This window comes from Monomorium pharaonis, chromosome 1, assembly GCF_013373865.1.
Source record: "Monomorium pharaonis isolate MP-MQ-018 chromosome 1, ASM1337386v2, whole genome shotgun sequence".
In the NCBI taxonomy this organism is placed as follows: domain Eukaryota; kingdom Metazoa; phylum Arthropoda; class Insecta; order Hymenoptera; family Formicidae; genus Monomorium; species Monomorium pharaonis.
Window position 1 is genome coordinate 8,354,562 of NC_050467.1, and position 23,357 is coordinate 8,377,918.

General features: G+C 33.3%; 1 protein-coding gene and 1 pseudogene across 6 annotated transcripts in view; one reads left to right on the forward strand and one right to left on the reverse strand.

The window, feature by feature from the left end:
• The window catches only part of LOC105832099, a 151,996-nt gene that overhangs the window by 27,770 nt on the left and 100,869 nt on the right, over nucleotides 1-23,357 (forward strand). The window lies entirely within an intron of this gene.
• The window catches only part of LOC118647925, a 37,754-nt pseudogene continuing 16,172 nt past the window's right edge, over nucleotides 1,776-23,357 (reverse strand).

Below are 23,357 nucleotides of genomic sequence, written 5' to 3' on the forward strand. Positions count from 1 at the left end.
TTTAGCTTGCCCATTTGTTGCCGGGTGAAAAGATGCGATTGTTTTGTGCGTAATACTATTACATTTAAAAAAATACGTAAATTTATTATCTATGAAATTTCGACCTAAAACGATTATTTCTGGAACTCCGAACGTGCTAAAAATTTGTCTACATTTTTGTGCTGTTATGTTACCTGTTATATCTTCTGATATAAGCTTCAGGCTATTTTGAGAATGCATCCACTAAAATAAAAAAATAGTGACGTATAAATGATCTTGCGTAATCTATATGTATGTTGAAATGGAATCTAGTTGGTTTTTACTTAAATATCTTTGTTTCTCGCGGATTATTTCAAATTAAATTGCAAGTTTTACAATCTTTTACTAAGTTTTCAAGATCACCGTCAATGCTTGGCCACTAAACGTGTTGTTTCGCTAACGCTTATTTTTACAATACAGAATGCTCATTATGTAATTTTTACAATATCTTATTTCTTAATTTTTGCGGTATCTATCATTCTATAATTTTACATAATAATACCGTCTTAAATTTTTTTATTGATAAAGGTTGAAACGCTTGCATAATTTTAAATTACTGTTTTTTTTTTGTAACGCTTGTAAAAGTGATTGTAACTTACTATCTTTTGTAGTTTTAACTGACAATTTAGAATGGTAATCGATAGCAAATTAATAATATTAATCTCAAAATTATTAACATTGTATTTATAATTGTCTTCGCGTGTTATCAGAAGTCGCAATAATCCGTCCGTATTATCATGTTGCTTTGTATTTCTGTACTTAATCTCGTACAAGAACCCTTGTAAGAAAATAGTGCAATGTTGCAGTCTTAAGGCACTGTGAGTTGAAAGGTCCTTCTCGGGCGAAAACGAACGACGATCGATCTGTATATAATACAAAATGGTTCCCAAATATAAAATTTTTTTTATTACAAAAATAAACGCGTAAGCTTCTTTATTTATTTACGAATATTTTCTTTGCGTATGTGTAAGCGATTAGGATACGTATTGAATTACTCGGTCTGAACCATTTAATTGTTTTTGTGAAAGTATTGCTCCTACTTCGTAAGCACTAACATCACTACTATTAGTGATAAAGTCGAATAATAATGCGTTAAAATCTTTACTTGTTTGTTTTTTGAAATACGGATTAGCATGAACTGATCCAATTAAATTGTCGTCTTTTCCCCTGTTTTTCTTCTAATACAATTTAAATAATATAATGGATTTAATAAACGTGCTTGCGTTTATAAATTGCCCGTAATAAAAACGCATGTAATTCTGTTGTATTGATGGATCGACGCATATTCTTGATCGCCTCTATTTTTGTCTTTTCTTTTTGCCTTTTTTTCTGTGATTTTTATATTATCAAAAAACACCGCTACTCCGGGGATACCTTTTAGAATATTTTATATTTTCCTTTGACAAATTACAAGATGTGTTATTTTTATGAATTATTTATAAAATTGTTTATATTATTAATTAATTAACAAAAAATGCTTTTTTTACAGAAAAAATTTATGTTAGAATGAACATTACGTAATATTGACGTGACAATTGTAATCTCGAATTTAACATCAGAATTTTACAATTTAAAATGGCGTATTTAACAAGGTGGACTGAAAATATTTTAATATAGTTTATTTGGATAAAATTTATAATACAGGAGTTTTTGGGGTTGCTGATTACGAATTTGACATTAGAATTTTAAAATTCAAAATAGCTAATTTAATATGGCGGATCAAAAGTTTTTTTTGTTTATCTGGATAAAATTTTTAATTTAGAAGTGTTTAGGACGATAACTGTAAATTTTACATCAATTTTCAATTTATTAATTTATATTATAAAGGAATGTGTTAAAAAAGGGTCAAAATTTGTCCATCACATGTAATTTAAACAAACATTTTTTTTCTATGGGTCACATGTGTTGTAAAAACAATGGTGACAAATGTTTATTATAAGGAGAACATTTTAGAATCTACTCAGATTTAGAGCAAAGTGGCTCGTATCAATATCTTAGTACAGACAGTCTTGCTGGCGTTAACATCTCGGCTGGCAACGCTGCAGACAAGTCGGCTTATGCAGCGCAATTTTCTCTAAATGTCCAATTTCTTTTGAGGGGAGAAGTGGGGTAGAATAAATAGCGCCCGACACACCAATTTAGACATTTAGATTGGTGTTTTAGTGTTGCATTACACCTTAAATTAAAATTTTTATTTTAAGAACTTTTGAAAACTAATATTTATTGACCTTGAAGAACTTGGAGGGGGGAACATTTTGCGTGCTATATTAGATCTGCCATTTTGAAATTTTTAAATTAGATTTGTAATTAAAAACTCAAAAAACCCTTATATACCAAATTTCAACAAAAGTAATAAACTTAAAATTTTATGGTTTGCCATGTTGAATTCGCCGTTTTGAATTTAAGCATTTTAATGTCAGATTTGTAATTAGGAACTTTGAAAATGCCTGAGTTAAAAATTTTATTCAAACAAAATCAAAAATTTTTTGGTCCACCATATTAGATCCACCAATTTAAATTTTAAAATTCTGATGTCAAATTTGTAATCAGCGACCTCAAAAACCTATATATATGGTGTTTGCATTTCATAAATGTGTCTAGACATTTATGATTTAAAGGGTTAAATTTACGCGTACATTTATATAAACCTTGTGTATTTAAAGTAAACATCTCTTGATTGTCCGGATAAACTTCCATCTGTAAACAGTGAGCACTATGCTTGTTTTAAATCGATTTTTTTTAATTTATCACCTACTACAGCATTAAATCATTCATATATTATTGTTAATAGTGGATGTTTACCCACGAGATGTTTATTCAACGTAACACTGAAATTGTCGCGTAAATGAACTATTCTGTCTTTTTTAAATACAGATACCACTGGAGTATATGATTAATAGATAGTACAAATGTGTTAATATTCATATATTTCTTATTACACTTTCGAGAGTCTTATAAGCTTTGCATTCATATTCTGTAGCTTCATATTTAATAGGCTCTTTTATATCTTTCTCCTTTCTTAAATTCTTCACAAAAACGCCAGGTGGATTTATCGCGTAATATTGTTTGACGAATATAATCCTTTTTTGTGGAAAACAAAATTTACAACGGAAACAGCAACAACACCATCCTGAAATTTAAATGTTTCAAAATTTAATTAATTTGCTTTAAAGTGTTATGTTAACCTTTTTGTTACAAGTGCGTGGATAATTGCGTTCCTTTTTCGGAAGACAAATTAGCGAAAAGTTAGATTTACAAAAACGAAGCATTGGTAATTCTGCGAAAGTTGTATACGTTATATACGTGTCGCGAAATGGCGCACATGTGAGTGTAATAACGATGGGAAGCGTGCGTAAAACGATGTAAAGACTAAATTACATGCATCCGACAACAATTTTGTTGAACGTAGCGATTGCCTGCCGATGAGTACCTAACGAGAAACTTCCGTCGTATATGAAATTAAATATCGTAAATTTTTGCCGTATTGAAGTTTGATAGTGATGGACTTTATACGACAAAAACTACAGACAGTAAACAATAATGCAAATCATAATGTATGTAAAGTCTGATATTATTTTACTTAGAAAACAATAATACATATAATAGTGCTTAGAATCTTTTAGAAATTAAAATTGTTAATCCTTTTATGACATTTGTAGTTAAAGTATATATTACATAAATATGATTAAATATTGTTGTGCAAACCATTTCATGCATACTAGCTTGTTACGTGCAACAAAATCATTGTCAAATGCATGTAATATTAGCCTAAGCGTGCTCTGACGGACAATGTTACCCTCTGATCCCACCGTAGGTTGGAGGGGCGTGCCGGAAATGAATTACAAGCGTTAATAGTAATCGATGCAGTAATTTTTTATTTCTTAAAATCTCCGAAGAGTCACAATACTGGGTGCCAGGCGATCATCCGCGCCACACGAAAATACTGACTTTACTTATCCACAACAGCGCAACATGATTAACTTGCGGTAGAGGAACGGGTCACTTTTATTATGCGGAGTTTTGAAAGAGGAAGCGTTTCGCAAAATTAGACATAATTATTAAATTATATAAAACAATTATATATATCTTTCATTAAATATACAGAGGATTGGAAATGGACGTAGTACGCGGTATAAATAAAATAAAGTACGCGATGCTACTTGTACAATAAATAGTTCGCGGAGTTAACTGTCTTGCTATTTCGATGCTTTGAATCGTCAATCCGATACGTAAATTTCCACGAGAGATTTTTTATATACGATGTGGTGGCAGTCAATCAAAATTTACAGCAGTAATAATGTGACTCGATATGACTCGGACGTACTTCACGACACGCAATACCAAAAATTATTGATATATATTTAATTGTTACAACGCACGATACGCTAATAGTTGATTCGAATTAACACGAACATTGAACATTTTCCAACAAGACTTAATCTCATGATACGCAATATGTGACTGTCCGCGGCCGCTCAGTGGGCATAAATCGCTTTTTGTGACAAAATGACAAAAATTGTTCGACGGCTGAATTTTCAACCGATTGCAATAAATTTTTTTTTAAATACGCGTCATTCACTGTACTACAGCCGAGACTTGCACGTTTTTAATATTTGTTAATTTAAAAAAATCAAATGTATAAACTTAACATTTTTTGGTGTTTTTATAATTCTGTCAACCTTGATATATAGGGGTTTTTGGGGTCACTGATTACGAAATTGTTACCCAATTTTTAAAATTAAAAATGGCGCATTTAATATGGCGGTTTGTCCTTACATTTTTAGTTCACAGTCGCCATATTGGATCCGCCATTTTGAATTTTGAAATTTGAGTGACGGTTTCGTAATTAGCGACCCCGAAAACCCCTATGTACCAAGGTTGACAGAATTATAAAAACACCAAAAAAATGTTTGCTAAAAAGTTTATAACATTTACAATTTTTTTAAATTAACAAATATTAAAAAACGTGCAAGTCTCAGTTATAGTACAGTGAATAACGCGTTAAAAAAAAAATTCATTGCAATCGGTTAAGAATTCAGCCGTCGAACGATTTTTAATCACAAAAAGCGACTTTATGCCTACTATGCGGTGAGGAAAAAGATCTCGAGATTACGAATGAACTCGACGCGAAACTTAACATAAATACACGAACGTACACGATATATGAAATTCAATATTTTAATACTGAATTCGATATTTCCAAAACGCGAAAATCATGATACAAAAATTACGAAATTCACTGAGGGAGAGACGGTACCATATTTAGCGCGGGAGAGGATGGCCGGAATCGATTTCACCTATATGGAAAAAAATTTGGAACAAATTAATTCACTGATACTCTGATGGTATACAGTTCCCGTATTTTTACTCTGTGTAGCTCCGAATTTGCATCACTACTGTTCAAATAATCTTGGAACCGAGAGATTACTAAAGACCGAGCTCCGGCGCTTCTAAGTTTATACTAGTACTGTCCAACGATGCTTGGAATAGTGCATAATGCATAGAAGCTTGAAATTCACGAGTTTTAAATCTGAGACAAATCGCATCCAGGGATGAACCCCCACTATCCCAAGCATTATTGAACAGTACTAGTATAAACTTTTGACGCATGAACGCATGAACGTATTGGAATCTATTACATGGATTAAGCTGTAATTTGGTGTCCCAAAGTGTTTGGATCGCTGATTACGAATTTAAAGTCAATTTAAATTTAAATGTTGACAGTTGTCAATATAGAAGTCAATATTACTGTTTACTTAAAACCTAAAGTTTTAAGTAATATTGATCTTTATATATGAGGGATTCTAAGTCTCCCAGTTGGTCTTGTAAGGGTTAAGCAATTTTAGATTTGCGAAAACGATAATGCATCGAAAGTATCGTACGTATAATTACCGTATACAAGATGACGTACATGCGAGTGTGGTAATGGAGGCAAAGTGATGAAACGTGCAGAAAGTCATACTGGAAAATTTTTTACTACGACTTGCGTTATTTATTGCAGGATAAAAACTAATGTTAATGTGCTAAAATTGATGACGCGTATGAAAAAGTGACACAAAAGGAATTATTTTTGACGTACTGGTAATACTATAGTACATTCTATAACAAGTATGGAAGATTTGCTGTTGTAGCACGAGTGTGTTCAATCGCACGAGTGGAAAAAAGCCGATCCACACATATTACATAACGTATTTTTTATCTGTGCGTCGAAGTGTACTCCCTTCAGTGTTTTGGGTTTTCGTGACACGAAAAAGACCACTTTCGATGTATTAATAACAAAAAATAACTTATTGACTACTTTAATTAAAATTTTTTTTGATATGATAAATATAAGTTTTTAAGTTTGCAGTTGTTTATAAAAATTGTAACTTTTTAAATATAATTATGTAACGAGCCGTTTACCGCTACCTACGGTTACAAGTATAAATTAATAACTAATTTATATTATTGTAATATATATTAATGTATTGATTACACAGGCCCACAAAAAATAAAATGCATTCTGTGCTTTAGAGCAGATCAGGTTATTCCCATGTATTTTGACCCGCCAAAGACGAATCTGATGTCAGTTTTGCTTTACCACATCCGTTTTTTTTCTAACCTCAAAAAACACCTTAAAAACCATAAAATCGAGGATTTCTGACTTCTATTCTTATAAACATTAAAGGACCACGCACACACATAAGGGGGTAAATTAGCTACCCGTCAAATTGGCTGAAAATGCAATATGTTGTAGTTGATGGCCTCCTGATCAAAAGTTCTAATGAGTCCAAGACCCAAAATCAATTGTTATCAAGATAGATAACGTCAAAGATCATATATAGGACGCTGTTCAGTAAAGAATGTGTATGTATGTGTATATATATAGAAAAAACATACAAACCATAAAAAACAACCGTTGTCAGCGCTAAAAAATGTGCAAAATACGATTCGGCAACCTCTACGCGGTGCACATCGGGTAACGCTAATGCCGTCGGTAGCTACTGTTGAAAAACTACTGTTTGGGATTCTTATCTACACCTATGCGTACCCATGTGTACCTATGTGTACACAGATTTTTACGGCTAACTTCTTTTTGGCTTAGTTTATTGCCTGTATAACACATCCCCTATTCCTACGCACACATACACGCACGAGCGGTCTTTACTGAGCAGCGTCTTATACGTATATGACCTTTGACGCTATCTATCTCGATAACGGTTGATTTTGGGTCTTGGATCATTGGGACTTTTAATCAGGAGGTTATCAACTACAACATATTGCATTTTTAGCTAATTCGACGGGTAGCCAATTTCTCCCTTATGTGTGTGCGTGGTCCTTTAATGATTCTATATATGTTAACAATTTCTAATCTTAGGACCCTTCAATAAATATCCCATAATCTGATAACCCATTAATAGCAAATTTCCCGCATTATCCCATAACTCCGGGAATTCGATGCAAACGACGAGGAAAATTTTAACCTGATATTGTAACTTTGACATTACAAACAATAGCTGCATGAACTCTTAGATGTCCAATTACACCTTTTATAACCCTTTCAAAACAAACCCCATAATTCAATAACCATATATTCTTCAGTAGCAAACCCTAAAACCCTATAATTCTCGCGATATTTTAACTCCATATGTTTAAAGCATAATTCATGATTGTTTGTGTTTACATACTCTTTTATCGTCGAATGATCTATAAAATGTATTTCTTTTACGCTTTTTACCATTCACAACTTTTCTCTCTTTAACATACAACAGAAGTCAAACATAATATTTTTATCCCACTTGCCTTGGTAACGACGTTCCATTTCTCTAATGTCTTGATGGAATTGTTCTCCCTGTTTTTTACTGTAATCTTCAAGATTTTGTACAATACGAAACGCCGTTACTTTAAGAAATTAAGGATTTCTCGATACAATGAATGCCGAAAAACGAGCTGCATGGCTTAGTTTTAAAGTTTTAATGTACTCGAAAACTTCTAATTACAAAAGTAAAGACTATAGTCTTTATTGTTTTTACTGTAATTATTTCTGTAATTAGAAGTTTTTGACTACCTTTTTAAAACTAAGCCATGCAGTTTATTCTTCAGCATTCATTGTATCGAGAAATCCTTGATTTCTTAAAGTAAAGGCATTTTGTCTCTTTATTCTATTGAATCCGATCTCCATTAACTAACCATTTCTAATCTTAAAACCTTCCAATAAATGACCGTGACCTGATAACCCATTAATAGCAAACCCCATTATCCTGTAACCCTGAGAATTCGATGAAAACAATAAAAAAAATTCTAACATAATACTGTAAATTTAATATTACAACCATCTCCAGCATCCTCTGAGGCAACAGATTTAATTTCCGTATTGAAATTAAATCTGTTGCCTCAGAGGATGCTGGAGATGGTTGTAATATTAAATTTACAGTATTATGTTAGAATTTTTTTTATTGTTTTCATCGAATTCTCAGGGTTACAGGATAATGGGGTTTGCTATTAATGGGTTATCAGGTCATGGTCATTTATTGGAAGGTTTTAAGATTAGAAATGGTTAGTTAAAATATATTGCATTACAAAGTTTAATGTTTATAGAAGTAAAAGTTAGAAATCTGGTTTTATGGTGTTTTAAGGTATTTTTTGAGGTTAGAAAAAATTGAGATGTGGTGGAGCAAAACTAACATCACATTTGTTTTTAGCGGGTTAAATACATGGAAATGACTTATTTTGGTTCAAGGCGCAGGGTACTTTTTATTTTTTGTAGGCGTGTGTTATTTTGCTACCTGTGCACCGAAAGTGGTCCGTTTCTCTACCTGTATTTATATTCAAGAACTAACATTTTGATGCATAGGTAATAAAATATATTGTGTGCGACACGTGTGGATGGGCTATTTTTTACACGTGCAGATAAACGTACTTAGCCGGGCAATTAACCGTGCATGAGTCCCAGATGCGCACAGTATAAAACGGATACCACCAATCAAATTCTATAAATTTATTCTAAGTTTAACTAAAACAATAATCTGATTGGTGATGTTCTTTTACGCAGTACAAGAAATTTTGTGGTTATCAGGAGTAATGTACTTTAATAAACTTGAGGTTGCTGAATTTAAATCTGGCCATAAAAATAGCACATCACGTCAGGTTTTCGAGATATCCTAATCTAAAAGCGCAAAATATGACGTTTTTGGCTATATTGAACTACCCACAGTGTTTGCAAGAATTTTTTGTCAATATTTACACCCATTTTACAATAAAATACTATTATTTACCTTTTAAATCAATTTTGATTTGTCCTAATCCGATTTTCTTTCGCTGAGATATAGCAAATTAAGTTTCTAGATTTTTTAATGCAAGAGAGTGCATACAATGAATTGATTATTTTAATTAAGCGAAAACTTACTCGATTAATTATACAAAATTAATAATTAATTTTATTAATTGGTTACATTATGATTTTAGACTTAAAGCATTCACGGCCATTGACGTTGCTTCCAATAGAAAGAGCTTCTTATATGCCGCGTTCTGGTACAGCTTTGCGCAGACGTTTCGCAAACGTTGCAGTTTGCATCATCAGGGTTAGGAGCTCAGAATCGAAGCTCCTAACCCTGATGATGCAAACTGCAACGTTTGCGAAACGTCTGCGCAAAGCTGTACCAGAACGCGGCATATAAGAAGCTCTTTCTATTGGAAGCAACGTCAATGGCCGTGAATGCTTTAAGTCTAAAATCATAATGTAACCAATTAATAAAATTAATTATTAATTTTGTATAATTAATCGAGTAAGTTTTCGCTTAATTAAAATAATCAATTCTTTGTTAAAATAATCAATGATAAATAAATCAGCACAATTATAATTTATTTAATCAATTATTGAGATAAATCAAACATTATCCGATTTATAAAATAACACAGTCCGACAAAAAATCACTTTTCCTTCCTGCGGCTATTGGGAATAATGTTTTTTTTAAGTAAATTTAAGGTCGCTAAATTCAAATCTGGTCATAAAAATAGCGTATCACGTCAGAAAACACAGCTAATAAAGGCAAGATAAGTGAATACCTAGCCAGAAAAGGCGAGATTTTTGAAGCATTTAACCCTTATTTGAGCATTTAACCCTTCTGGAAACATATATGGTATTCATTATAAAAGTTAAAAAATTACTCTCTTGGATTGTAATCGTTTTTATATACCTCTTGTTCTGATGGTAGGGATGTGGGTGAGGGAAGGGGGTGGAGTTGTTCGTCTAATAGTAGCACAGTTTATGGGTCTACTATTGGTCAACTGTTGGCCAATCTTAATACAATATTGGCTCTATTTGCCAATTAATATGTGCTGTTCGGAAATGTTTTTAATTGATCTATTAAAAAATAGCCGTTTTAATTTGGCTGCTGATTTCTTCCCTAGGAATGCTGGTTCGGAAATGTTCAAAACTTCCCAACCAAAATATAAGCAGAGAAGAACGCTTAGCACTTAGAAATCTGAAACAAAACAATATTTTGATTCTACCAGCGAATAAAAGGAACTCCACTGTGGTTATGGATGAGGACTACTGCAATAAAATCAAGGCCATGCTCTCGAATTGCAAAGTTTATAAAAAGCTTAAACGCAACCCGACTTCCACTATAGAGAAGAAAACGATCTCTCTTAGAAATTCAGATTTTTCTCCTCAAACTCTTAGAAATTTAATCTCCAGAGAATCTTCGGCTCCTAGACTATACGGCCTTCCTAAGATTCATAAAGGATTGCCATTACGCTCCATTGTTAGCAACATAGGGGGACCCACCTATAATTTGGCCCGCTATATCACCAACCTCTCCAAGAACTTACTGGACACAATGATTCTAATATTAAGAATTCAATAGATTTCGTGAACAAAATCATTAAAATAAAAACAAAATCTAATGATGTCCTTGTAAGCTTTGATATAGTTTCATTGTTCCAGTCCAGGACACTTTGAATATTATCAGGAAATCCGACAGAATTTCCACGAACCTCCTTCCATTAACGGAACACTGTTTAATGTCAATTTACTTTCAGTTTCAACGAGAATTTTTTGAACATACTTCTGGAGCAACAATAGGCTCTCTCATCGCAACTCACCTTTCAAATCAACTATATGGTTCCGATATGTTAAAGACACTTTTGTGATTTGGAGCCATGGCAAAGATACCCTTCCTCAATTTCTTGCCTTTTTCAACTCTCAGCATCCTAACATTCTGTTTACAATGGAAGTAAAACTAATCAACCAAATCCCTTTTCTAGATGTGTTGGTTAGAAGGAACGGAGATTGTACTTTATCGAAGGTTTATCGAAAACCAACATACACAGATCGATATCTTCACGCCACCTCTCACCATCATCCTTCGCAAAAGAATTCAGTCATTAGGTCACTGGTATATAGAGCCCATAAAATTTCTGAATCAACTTCTTTAAATGGGGAATTAGAACATTTTAATTAAGTTCTAACAAAAAATGGATATAATAGTAGAAACATCAGTCAAACAGTCCAAAAATTGAAGAACAAAATTTCCAGTCTCAACAATATCGAGACGTCGAATGAAGAGGAAGAAAAAGAAAAAGAAGAGAATAAGATGGCTTTTCTTCCGTATCTTCAAGGTACGCATCAGCAAAATTTTGCGTAAACACAAAATAATAGTGATCTTTAAATCACAAAGAAAGATTTTCCAGTTATTTTCTAATCCGAAGGATCAGAGACCACGCTTAGAATCACCAGGTGTATACAAAATTCTCTGTTCTTGCGGAAAAGTATACATAGGAGAAATCGGGAGGAAGATTAGCACACGAATCAAAGAACATTAGCAGTATATCAAATACGGCCGCTTTTCTTAATCAGCCTTAGCCGAACGCTGAATGGAGACTGGACACTCCGTGTAATACGAAAAAACTACAATGCTAGCTCTTTCTCAAGGTTACTTTGCCAAGAAACATCATGAAAGTCTAGAAATTCTGAAACATCCCGATAATCTTAACCGTAATAAAGGTTATCAGACAAGCCCGATTTGGTACACTGTCCTTCCGGTTTTTTAATCGATCAATTAAAAACATTTCCGAACAGCACATATTAATTGGCAAATAGTAAGCAAATAGTAATATTGTATTAAGATCGGCCAACAGTTGACCAACAGTAGGCCCATGAACTGTGCTATTACCTACATAACATCGGACATTCTATGTATATGCATTTTTTTATTGTATAAAATATTTTGTTGTTAAATGTATATACATCTCATATACCTGATTCGAATATACATTATTCGGCATGGGTAGCGAGTGTTGTGCGCCCCTAGCGGCCCCGAGCAGACTCTCCAAGTCGTGTACCGATGCGGTTCAAAGATTAGGCGCGTATGCGAGTTTTTAGTTTTATTAAAACATAAAATGAATTTTATAATAAACATGATGGTTTGAGACGTATGTCGAAGGGGAGAATGTGCAGGCAAACCACCTTATGTACGTGGAAATAATGTCCAAAAAGTAGAGGAAACGAAAATAATATGTTTATACTTGAAATCAATGTGTTTGGCCCACCACACAAAATTAATTTAGTTATCAATATAGGTAATAGAATAAGTATAGCTTGCATATGTTTCTGCAAAGCAGGCCAGTCTGACAAATGTAAACATTATAGTATATTGCGTTATTATTGCACTTAACTAGATATAAATATCAACAATTTTGTTTTTATACATTGTAATGCATAATTTCACTCCTTTTTTTATTTAATATATTTGGAGTAAACACTTCTTTTTTTATAATTAAATTTGATTGAATAGCTTCCTTTTTCAATTAAAAAATTTTGCTGGCTAATCTAAAACAAATATTCTTTATAGTATACCTAATACATAATTTTTAATGTATTAAAATTTAATTGTATATATTTAATATGTATTTATCAATTGGATAGTAATCTTCTTTAATAAAATACATATTACATATAAACATGTGTTTTGTCACATTTTGGGTTATGTTGCACCTGTTTATCCACTTTTTTTAAAATTCTTTATTTTTTGAAAACTTGAAAAATTACGTCCCTCTTTAATTGCTTTTTACAATTGCTAATTCTGCAGTAATCTCGCCTTTCTTTCTTTTTGAATGCTATTCTTCAAAATTGTTTATTATTTTTGAACTGTGTTTATACACGACTTGGAGGGTTTTGTTCGAGGCCGCTGTTCGAGGGGCGCGCAACACTCGCTACCCATGCCGAATTGTATGTAACGTGTATATCTATTAATGTATTTGGTATGCATATACAGCGTACAATGTTAAATGTATGTACATTTTATGTGCAAGATATTTTTCCTCTATAACGTAAACTTGCAGGCCCACGCGCAAGGACTAATTCTTGCAATCACCGCTAGGCGATGCAACTTAGCCCTTTCTCCGGAGTCAAGTGATGTTTTCTTGCATATATAAGGAGGTCACTTGCAACTCCAAAATTAGATCTCGAATTTCATTTTTATTAGCTATAGCTAATAATTATCTGTTATATACTTTTTACGAATATATATAGAGTGTACATCCCCTATACATATGTATATTATATGGATATACATTGCACATAGAGCGCGTTGCATTCACATATACCTACGATATCCAATGTACGTCGTTTGTGTATCACTGTATGTATATAGGATGTGTCATATTCACTGATGTATATGCAATGTATATACACTGAATATCTAATAAATATTTATTGTACATATGAAAAAAGATATTTGCTATATGTACTTCTCTGTATGTACACGTATACATATATGTAGAATATTTGGCAAATATACACATGTATATTTCATGGATATATAGTGCACATACATCGTGTTGCATTCGCACATACTTACGATATCCAATGTATGTCGTTTGTGTTTCACCGTATGTGTATAGGATATGTCATATCCACTGATGTATATGCAATGTATATACATTGGATGTCAAAATGTTTTCTGGGATTGAACGAACAACTCCGCCCTCTACCCTCACACCCATCCCTAACACCAGGACAAAGGGTATATAAGGACGGTTACAATCCAAGAAAGCTCAAAATCGGAGCTTCTAGCCCTGATGATGCAAACGTTTGCGAAACGTCGGCGCAACGCTGTACCAGAACGCGGCATGTATACATTATAATTATTATAAATATAATTATATGATGCAATCAATTAAAAGTAAATTTTTTTCTCTTTTAAAATTTTTTTCTAGATTATTATTTCAGTTAAATAAATAAATTAATTAACGCATAACACTAGTTATAATAAAATATATATAAATTTTGTACAATAAACTTTTTATATAATAATAATTCTTTCCAGAAAAGATCTGATGTAAGAATAGCTGGACAAAATTACCTCGTTGACACCAGCAGGGTATTGCCAAGCAAATATAAATTAACAACCAAACTCGTAAAACCAACCATGTTTTTGAAATAATTATTTTCGCAGTTGTAATATCTTTCATACGCTGAACGTCATACAAAAGACATTCTATTGTTTTAATTCCAATCTGGCTCAGCTCTTCTTTCGTGCAGTTCTCGGGTCGCTTTAGATCCAATATTCTTTTCAACGTTTTTGGTGTATTCTTTAACTCTTCGGTTTTAGTATAATTCAGTATTTTCCCTTCCTTTATATCGTCTTTCAGCTGTTGTTTGTATTCCATTTTTAATTTTTCGTAATTGTATAATTCTTCATAAGAGCTCTCGTTACCCGCTGAAAAGGTAGATACTTTTTCTGAAATTAAAGATTGATCCAAAGTTCTTTTATACCTTTATTTGTAGTTTCTTGGTAAAAGTTGTAGTGTATTCGCTGCGTTTTCATGGTGTATTTCGTCGTTTTTTTTTTTTCAGTTGTGACATTTCTGTTTCTTATTACTTGAAAGAAATCCATTTCATTCAATGTTGTCTCATAATGATTCTCTACATCTTTGCGTTTTATTCTAACGGCTTTTACACTTTTAACTGTTTGACATTAGAATATTAAAAAAATTTTTTTTTTTATTAAGATCTGATACTATTTATTCTGATATAGATCTGACATATTTATACCTGTGGCAATATTTGCTATGTTCTTTCTGTAATTTTTTAATCTTCCAGAGTTATGTATGTTTTTGTTGTTTTTATTAATATAATTAATTGTCTTAATTGATAGTCCATCAACATTTGTTTGCTTTGTTTTGGCGAAATACTAGGTCAAAAATATACAAAAAAAATATGTTAATATCAAATTTAAATAAATTATATTGTATTTTTAACGATGGTGGTTTTATATATAAAGACAAGAATTATATTCTCTTCTCACTATGAATACACAGAGTTAGGAAAGTTACTTTTTAAAAGTAACGCGTTACCGTTACTGTTACTTTCGGTAAAAAGTAACACATTACCGTTACTTAAAAGTAATGCTGAAATAATTGTTACTTTTTATTTTTTTTTTAATTCTAAGGTAAGATTAAAGGATGTTTTGAGAAAGAATATTAAATGAGGATAAAGTAGAGAGATATCTATCTCTAAATATTTTCAGGATTGGGTAATAATTAGTTAAGAAGTTGAAAGTTAATTATAAAGTTAAAAATTTAATAACTTTTAATTTAATTTAATTGATTTTAAACTGATTCAATTTTTAACTTTAACGAGTTATTTTTGAAACGTATAAACTTTAATTTATTAACTTTTTTCTAAATTAAAAATTTTATTTGGGCGAAAGTAAAAAATTATAAAATAAAAATACATTCCTGCATGAAAAAAAAATTTTTTTGTATCTCTTATAATTAATATTATAATTTAATTTACAAATAAAATATTAAATATATTTGATAATTGATATTGCAGTGATATTGGTAATTTCAATAAATTATATGGTTTTTTAATTAAATACAAATAAAGCTTCTCAAAATTAACTTTTACTTTAACTTGAGTTAAATTAATTTTAACATAACTTTAACTGATTGTGAGTTAATTTTTTATTTATGTAATTTTTAACTTAACTGAATTAATTTTATAATCAATTAACTTTAATTTAGTAAAAAATATATTAACACCCAACCTTGAATATTTTTATTAATATTTTATAATTAACTTTTTTTTCAGTTTAATATCATAATATCATAGAGATATAAGAATAGAGCGCGCGAGTTGTATACTAGCATATAAGTGGCATCGAGAGATAGAAAGAGAAAGCTAGAATAAAGGCCCTCTTCGTCTTTGTCTAACTTCAAAACAGTACACTAGCACATGCAGATTGAACAAAGATGGAGGGGCCTTTATATTCGACTCTCTTTTTATTCTTTTATCGCTTTTTCGGCTCTCTTACGTATTCTATTCTTATATCTCTATGCATACTATAAATATACCAATCAAAACAAAGCAATTTTATTGTGTTACTCAATATTAAGGTTGTGTTTCAATGTTCACTGCCAGTGCTAAAAAAATATATAAGGCATATAAGAGCCATTGCTTGTACATTTTTATAATCGCGGCCATAAGAAATTGAACGATTGATCAATTTGGCTGAACTGAGCAATGCGATTGGTTGAAATCCTACAGTTATGTAAATGCATGTGTAATGACTGTAACGTAAACTTTAGATTTTCAATACTAGTAGTTAATATTAGAACGCAGCTTAAAAAGTAAAGATAAAATAATCATCAAATTTCGTTACCGTTACAAAAGAAAATATAACGTTGTTACTTTTTCATTACAAATAAAAGTAAGTAACGGCGTTACTAAATCGTTACCGAAAACAAATAACGGTAACAGTAACAACCCAGTGAACATATTTTATAGCGGCAATATAACATGGAAGTTACATGTAATTTAACATTGTTATTCTTGTGATATGTAGGTGCTATATGACATGGAAATAACCTGTTACGTAATATTTGTTATACGCAAGTGATCTAACTGTTATACATCGTTTTGGCGTTACAGTTATTCAACAAAAATTGTATAATCGTAACATAACACGTTCGTATCAATGTTATTACGGAACGATGCGTCGTAGTTGACTCAGAAATCAGACATTATAACATTCTGAATGACAGATCTATTTAATAAAAAAAAAAAAAAAAATATAAAGATAATGTTTCCAAAAATAACGGTTTGTCTACAATTACTGCGCACAAAAAATGCACAAAATCTAAATTCATCATGTGCTGAACAAAAACAGAATAATAAATGTATACTATTCAATTTTTCTTAGAATTATGATCTACATAGTTAACCATTTAATTAATCATTTGAACGCTTCAAAGATTAGTGCTAAATAGATCGCAATTTCCATCAAATTATTAAGGTTATGGAAAAAGATAAATTTAACAATGAAATTAATAAGTAAATAAATTAATGCTACTTATTTTTAATGTTTTGCAAAATTTAATTGCTTTTATAAAAAATAATATAGTCGCGTCAGTTTACATATAGGTATATGTAGACAATAACAAGTACCCCTATCAATGAGTCAAATTGGCGTAGCAGGTAGAGTACAAGGTTCGTAATCCTAAGGTCCCGGGTTCAAACCTAGCAGCGGCAAGTAAGAATAAAATAAAAAATAACATAATTTAAATTTAATTAATTAATAAAAATTTATTCTAAATGTAGTATGTGCTGTTGATAAAAATAATTTCAAAAAAATGAAATTTTTATTTTATTTTATTTTTTTTGTAACTGTTGTGTAACGGTTAGATAACATGTAATTATAACATGTTATATTGCTGAATCGGAAATTGTAACTTACATGTAAGTTACGTGTAATTTCAGAGTAACGTAACCTGTTATATTTGGTTACATTGCTGTTACACTGCTGCTATATTACTGTGTTCACTGGGAAGTAACACGTTACTTTTCAACTCTGTGGATACGTATGTGTATTATATGTGCCTGCTTTGTGAATTAGATTTTTACTTGCACACGCGCGCGCGCGCACGCACGCACGCACGCACGCACGCACGTCATACACAAGAAACAATAATAATAATTTTAATAATAAATAATTTTATTTACAATATTATACATACAATTTAATTTTTTTTAATGCATATTTTTTCACTGTTATTTTGTATTCTTTTAGGAGGTTAAAAATATATTGAAAACTATAAATACTTATAACTTGATACACTTGTTCTTTGATATTTAAATATTTTTTACAATTTTTTCAAATATTATGAAATTTTTGGGAAATTATTTACATGAATGTAAAAAATCGATCTTATTTTTAATTCAAAATATAGAAATTTTCTGACATAAGACAAAGAATTGAAGAAATTCTTAATCTTTATAAATGTAATTCTGATTCGATTTATCTGTTAAAAATTTTGTTTTAGCAAAATGGAAAAGTTTAAAAAAAAATTCAATTTTTTTGCGTTTATCTTAAGACTTTTTGTATCAAAAAAATTAAAAAGTTGGAATTTTTATTTGATTGTAATTTGGACGTGAATTGAAAATATTATAAATATCTTGTTTATGTAAAAAAAAAAAAAAATTTAGAAAGATCCGTCATGGCGCCGCGACCGGGTGGATGGTGGGGCGATCGGCTCGGTTATTAGAGGAGTACATTAAGTATGTGAAAAGTGGGGAGTGAAGCAGCAAGAAGACAATGGCTAAGGGCGATCGGGCAAATTGAGAGAAGCAGGAAGACGGAAGAAATTGGGAGATAGAAGAAAAATAGTGGATCAGATAGCTGGTGAGAAGGCGAAGAGACAGGCAGGAATTTGGAGCTGAAACAAGAGGATGACGGTAGAGGGCGGTGCAGCGGCGAGTTGATTGAGCGGTGTGAGTTTCAATATATCGAGACGGGCGGATTGAGAATGGATCTAAGAGGTTGTCGAAAAGATCGGAGGAGGACGGCAGTATGGTTGGAAGTGAGAGTCGGAGCACAGGAAAAAGATAGATAGGTCGACGGAAGTTTGATGGTGAAGGGAGTTGAAGAGAAAGCCGGAGGAGGGCAGCAGCAGAGGTGAAAGTGTGGAAATAAACTCGGAAGGTTAATTAATATCAACGGAGGTCGCAAATGAACACGCACGAAATTGCCGTAATATGCTTTTTTATTTCTTATTTGCTAATACAGTTGTTCTCTCCGAGAGTCTGTTCTAATGAATGAATGAATGTAAGTGAAAGTCTAGAGTGGTGCTACTATCTCTAGAGTGGTGCTATAATACTCCCCTCCTAGTAATTTAAGTGAGTAGCGAAATTTGGTCTTTAAATGTAACAGTTTTCTTTTTTTGATTTGAATATGTTTTTAATGGTACTGACGTTGAAGTCGGGGGTACTCCGTTGGTGTCTTTGGCTTCAAAGAAGGTTTCAGGCGTTCTGTAGATATATTTGTTTGTCTTCTTTTATAATTGATTTTAAAAATATCTGTTATTCGTTCGACGATCTCAAAGGGGCTTTCGTAGGGGGTGTTCAAGGAATTTTTTACTCCATCTACTCGTATAAATATGTGTGAGCAAGTATGTAATGTTTTATGGACGAAAGTTTGTTTTTTGCTGTAATAAGCAATGGGTTTTGCTCGGATATTCCGCATGTGTTCGCGAAATTTCTCTACAAAAGGTTAAGGGTTTCAAGTGTTCGCGACTCGGCGAAGAGTTCGCTAGTTAACCCCTGAGGATGTTAAGCAGGGTGTGAGGACATTCGTGGAACAGATGTTAAATAAAATCGCACTGCGATTACGTGTCACGTGGACTCATCGTGATGTCCGAGTTGTACCTTATATTTATCACAGATATTAATTGATATACATTACACGTGTTTATTGTTTAATGAGCACAAGAATAAGTGTTTGGATGAGAGTAATGTCTTGATCACTTACACGGGAGAGATTATATTAATCTGTTACCGATCGTGATGATGATGTTCATGAGCCGGTGTCACGCGGCACCGGCGTGCGTATAGCGTGGTGAGCGTGAGTCTCTCGATGGTGATGAACCTGAGCGATAATTCTGAGTTTCTTTGTAATATTGGATGAATTCTTTCTTGAGCAGCCTCTGAATGAGTGTTCTACGATCCTACGAATAGATTCGAGCACCAAACTATGTCGAAACGATAGCACGATGAACGAAAGCGAACCGCCGCCATAGAGCACACGTACCAAAGTAAAATCAATTCTGATGATATGCGTATGCTGGCGCGCACGTTGCGGCGCACCACGATCTACACTAACGGTGATCGATAGCTGCTGCCATCTGACGTGACGACGCGAGCTCAGTACATACTGAATCCCGAACACCAAGGTAGGTCTTCATTGAGGAAAAACTCACCGGATAGTCTTAGCGTGGTGCCGTAAACTAACTCTGCGGCTGTGGCTTCGATATCCGCTTTGAAGTTTGTCCGTAGGCCTAATAACACCGTTGGAAGTACTTCAACTCAATTATAAGTATTTTTAACATTTTATAACTGCTTTTAGTGATCTGTGCCATTGTTTGATGATGTCATTTGAAGACAGGTGGTAAGGTGTTGTTCTGATTTTGTTACAGCCTATGAATTTTGTTAAGGCACTGAAAAGCTGTGACTCGAACTGGGATCTTTGATCTGTCGTGATGGTGGCTGGAGCGCCAAATCTTGAGACCCAATTAGTGTAAGAAGCTGTAGCGATGATGTCTGCGGTAACATCGGTGATGGGGATTGCCTCCGGTCATCTGGAGAAGCGGTCGATTATTGTTAAACAGAACCGGAAATTTTGTGAACGAGGTAGCGGCCCAACGATAACAAATGCACGTGTTTGAATCGCTTTTTGGAAACTTCAAAGTGCTCGGGTGCGTTTTTATTATGGCGGTGGAGTTTGTTCCGTTGGCAGGCGAGACCATTCTGCCTGTCCTTGTTCATTTTGGGCCAGAAAAAACTTTTGCTGATTAATTTTTTCGTTGTGCGGTCGTTGGGATATGAAAGATCGTGAGATAATGTAAAAATTTTTTTCGCAAATTGCCTAAAACGTACGGTCTTAGATTATTACCTACAATATAGCAATAGATGTATGTATGTATTTGAATCATCGATTTGGATTTTGTGTAGATTTCACTTGCTTTTATTGAGGTTATCTTGCAATTTATTATCTGTGGCTTGCATTTTTGCTAATTCGGCTGTAGATACGAGTACTGGCATATCGATCGTTTCAATGCGCGAGAGTGTATCGGCTATTACATTATCAGTTTCTGTTAGATTATTTTGGTAGAAAACTAGCTGATAAAATTTAGCTGTCGTATTTGTCTTGGTGAGGCTTTATCTGATTTTTGAGAAAATGCAAAAATTAATGGTTTGTGATCAGTTCTTATGATTAGGTTCTGACTTTTTTTTATTATATGACGGAAAAATTTTATATTTTGCAAGTAATGATAAATTGCAAGTAACTCGCGGTCGTAAGCGCTGTAGTTGATTTGTGTTTTATCCAACTTACGTGAGAAAAAACCAAGGGGTTCTTGTCTCTCTTCCACAAGTTGCTCCAAAATCGCTCTTATTGCATTGTCTGATGCATCGATAGTTAATGCTAAAGTTGCATTTTCCTTTGGGTAAAAGAGTTGCCTTGGCCATTTGTTGTTTGCAATTTTTAAATGTTTGTTTTGTTATTGGGGTCCATTTAACTGGTCGTTTATCGTTTTTCTTAGCGCCGGTTAGTAACTTGTACAATGGTGTTTGAGTTTGGGCTGCATGAGGTATGAAACGGCGATAGAAATTAATTATGCCTAAAAATTTACGTAATTCCTTTCCGTGTTTTTGGCTTGGGGTATTGACGGATGGCATCAACCCATTTTGTTAAAGCTGCTAATCTGTCTGTATTTAGCTGATAGCTTAGGTATTGCATTTATTTTTGAGCAAATGTGCACTTGGTGATGTTTATAGTGAGTCCGTTTTCTTGGGCACTCAAAAACTAAGCGCAGGTGTTTTTTATGTTCATCGAAGTCTTTCGAGGCGATGATAATGTCGTCCATATAACAGTGGCAGAAGTTAAGACCTTTTAAGACTGTATCCATAAACCAAAGGTCATTACAGAGAATTCGACCAAACCGAATAGTGTGATGACTGCGGTCTTTTGACGGTCCTCTGAGGCTACAGGAATTTGGTGGTATGCTCGAGTTAGATCGATCGTTGAAAAGATCTTACAATTTCTGAAGTTATGTGCTATATCGTGGATGTGCGGTAGAGGGTAGCAGTTTGGGACGGTGACGCTATTTAATTTGCGATAGTCGCCACTCACCAGACTTTTTTTGAACCATATGTAACGGACTGGCTTACTGGCTTTTTGACAGATGCTTTGTTTGATCATGTATTTGAATTCGGCTCGAGCTACTTTTAATTTCTTTGGGTGTAAACGTCTTGCTCGTTCTGCAATTGGGCCCTTGGTAGTAATGTGATGTACAATTTGATGAGTCGCAACTTTGCGGTTGGTGGATTTAGTGATGTCCGCGAATTTCTCTATCGAAGTCTGATATTGGTTATTTTTGCTAATCATAGAGATTGTGGGCGTGACGGCATTGAAAATGTATCCGTTTGTATGTAATTGTGTGGTATCGTCGATTAGCCTTTTATTTTGAATGTCCACGAGCAGCTTTTAGTGATGTAAAAAGTCAGCGCCTAGAATTGCTCGTGAGACTTGTGCTACTACGAATTTCCAGGGAAAGCATTGGCGCAAATCTAATGTGAGAATGAGTAGTTTTTCTCCGTAAGTATTGATTGGCGATCCGTTTTCTGCGAATAACTTGAATTCATTTGTGGAACGTTGTTCGCGTATCGTTGACTAAGGGATAACGGATGTATCAGCGCCAGTGTTTATTGGAAAACGCATACCTGTTCTTCTGTCGGTGATTATGAGACGGTTTTGCTTGATAGCGCCGTTTCCTACCGCCTCGATGGCTAACAGCGTGTTTAGTTTTCCGAATCGGTTGGCGCGTCTTCTTTCCATGTACAGGGTTTTCTGCATTTCTATGCCTTCTTCCCGAATTTGTTGTGGAAGTAGCACATTTTGTCTGTCCTATGGCGGGACTTGCTGCGGGAAGCGCTGCGGGTCCTGGGAAAACTTCTTGAGAAACGGTCTCTGCTTCTGCTGCGGATTGTCTTTTTTATTAAGGTTTCTAACTGTCTCATACGTTTAGTTAATTCGGCGATCTCGACGTTTAGTGGTGTTGATGCAGGGGCTGATGGTTTCGTTTGTGTAACTATTACTAACTCATGTGTGTTAGAACGCTCCATTGCTTTATCTGTTAGTTTAGCGAGCTTATTCAATTCCACGTTCTCCATGACGCGACAGCTAAAAGTTCCTGTATTCGCTTGGGGAGTCGTTGCAGCCACAATGTTTGCTAGAGCGTAGGGAGTGACGTTGCTACCAGCGAGCCGTGTAATTTCTCTCAGTAATTCTTACGGTTTT